We start from the raw sequence: 2,611 nt of genomic DNA on the forward strand, positions 1-2,611 counted from the left end.
ATGCCTGTAGTCTCAGCTACTAGGGAGGCTGAGATGGAAGCATCGCTTGAGCGTGGGAGTGAGCCATGATTTCTCTACTGCAATCCAGGCTGAGCAACAGAGTGGGACCTCATCTCAAATAAAACAGAAATAAAAGAAAGTGTTTCAGGGCCAGCTGCGATGGGTGGTGAAGCTTCATTTCAAAGGTCAGTCACTGCCATGAGACATTAATACTCAGGATGGTTCTTTGGTAGTCACAGCTCTGAGATCCCGGGGCTGATGTCCTTCTCGACGAGGATAGCCCTCTCCAGGCTGGGACACAGCAGCAAGGTGCCAGGCTAGGTCATCAGGCTACCAGGGAGAGCTGTCTGCTGTGGGATCACAGATGAGATCAGGAGAAGGACAGCTGAAGGGAGGAGAAGGGAGACGACCTCCTCAGAAGAGGTGCAGGTGTCTGTTACTAAAGGGAAGACATTTGCTCTAAGTCCTGACATTGCTCTAGGCTCCCGTGGATGGACACGATGGTGCCAGAAAGATCCAAGGCTGGTGGGAGGAGCACGATAGCTTCCATCACCTCCCATCCTATGTGCTCAATGGTCCCTGAGAGAAGCCCATGCAATTTTAGAATCTAAAGGGTTATTTTCTGGCATTCCCTCCATTCACCACCCACGAAGAGAAGGGATTTGAGATAAACTGAGGCCTCCAGGGAGAAAGGCCAGATGGAGTTATGAGGCCATCTCAAAAGTCCCTCTGCCCTACCCTTATGGTGAGTCTCACACTGCATTCATCATGTCTTGTGTTCCTGTGTGCTCTGAGGTCTCTCTTCTCAACCTCATGTCTGTCTTGGGAAGAGTGGGTATATTGCAGACAGTTTTGCAACCTAAGGGATTTAATAAAGGTTCAGGAAGTTCCCTAGGATGGGCAGTAAATTCCCGGATCCTGGGGCACCATCCGGACCACACTACATGAGATTCACTGGGTGTGAATCGTGTAATCTTCACTTTTAAAGGATCCTGGATTCCAACTTTCATGGAAACTTGTCTGAGAACTAGTAGAGCAGGGGAGTAGTCTCCTTTCCCAGCTACACAGCTTCTTTCTCCTTTGTGAAGGTATAGAAGGGACAGGTTTTTTTGTGTTCTCTGATGTACAAACCCAAGATCTTCAGGTGAGGACATGCTGCCTGTTATGGTAATGACACACTCAGGGCACCATCTCCAAATCATACCCAGGCCAATCCTTTCAAGTCTCCATCTCTTAACTATTTCTGAAGAAATCAAATGTCTCTTGCCTGTGCAGTCCCATGCTATAAAATTCTAAATATTTTGCTATAGCTTTTGGCTCTTACCCTTCAGATCTTACCCTTGTAAAAATATGCAGCACAATAGAGTTTTCCATGATGCCTCTGACCTGTGGCTCCACCACTCAGTGCTGGTGACACTGAGAAAGTTACTTAACATCTCTGTGACTCCTTTCTCCAATAGTACCATAGAAATACTACTAGTAAATTTATGTAGTTCTTGGGGCACTTTAGAGCACTGAGTGTGTGAAGAAGACATGTACAGTTGTCAGGAAAGTCCCTGGCATATGGTCAATTTCCAATCAATTCTAGCTCTTACTGTTTTGCTGTTAATATTGTTGCTGTTTCCACATTTCCCTGGAGCATGTTCCAGAGATACAATGTCACGACTACCTTTGACCCCTTCCATGATCTTTTGATTATCACTTCATTTCTTCAGGGACTCAAGGACTGAGTCTGTGGGGGCAGGGTGAGGCCATATTTTTATGAGCATAATAAATATTCAGTTCTCCTTACAGGGTATTGTGGAGCCCAAATGTAATGCTGGGGTTTCATCATCATGAGCTTGTATGAAAAATTTAAATGGAAATTTCTCTAGGAAATCAGAAGTCTAATGACCTCTTCATATGATTTGTATAGTGCTTGGAAAAGTAACTAGTGACTTGATAAGGATAGCATGTAAATATATAAATATTAAAAACTTTATGAATTTTCTGTTTCATAGTTTGTGTGTTTTGCATCCCATCTATCGTTGTTTTACATGTTGCCACAGATTCTCCTACATTTTCTTCTACAAGTGTGATAAGTTCTAGGATGCATTTTGAATTAACTTTTGTATATGGTGTGAGACAAAGGTTGAGGTTCATTTGTTTGCATGTCAATGTCCAATTGTTCTGCCATCGTTCTCTGAATACAGCATCCTTTCCCACTAAATTATCTTGGGACCTTATGGAAAAAAAATTAACGGAATATATAGGTCTAGCTTTGGCCCTTATTTCTTTCCTTATGCCAATATCACAGTGTCCTGATTACCACAGTTATGAAATACGTCTTGAAAACAGGTGACGATTCCTCCCATATTCTTTGTTCTTTATAAAATTGTTAGACTATTCTAGTCCCTTTGCTTTTCCATATAAACTTTGAATTCAGCTTATCAATTTATAGAAACAAAAAGTTGCACGGATTTTGATTGTGGTTACATTGAATGTGTAGTTCATTTGGGAGAAACACATGTTCACAATCTTGAGTATTACAATCCATTAACGTGGTATACCTCTCCACTGATTTCAGCCTGCTTTAATATTTCACAGCAATGTTTTTTAGGCTTCTGAGTAG

The sequence above is a fragment of the Symphalangus syndactylus genome, chromosome X, assembly GCF_028878055.3.
Source record: "Symphalangus syndactylus isolate Jambi chromosome X, NHGRI_mSymSyn1-v2.1_pri, whole genome shotgun sequence".
NCBI lineage: Eukaryota > Metazoa > Chordata > Mammalia > Primates > Hylobatidae > Symphalangus > Symphalangus syndactylus.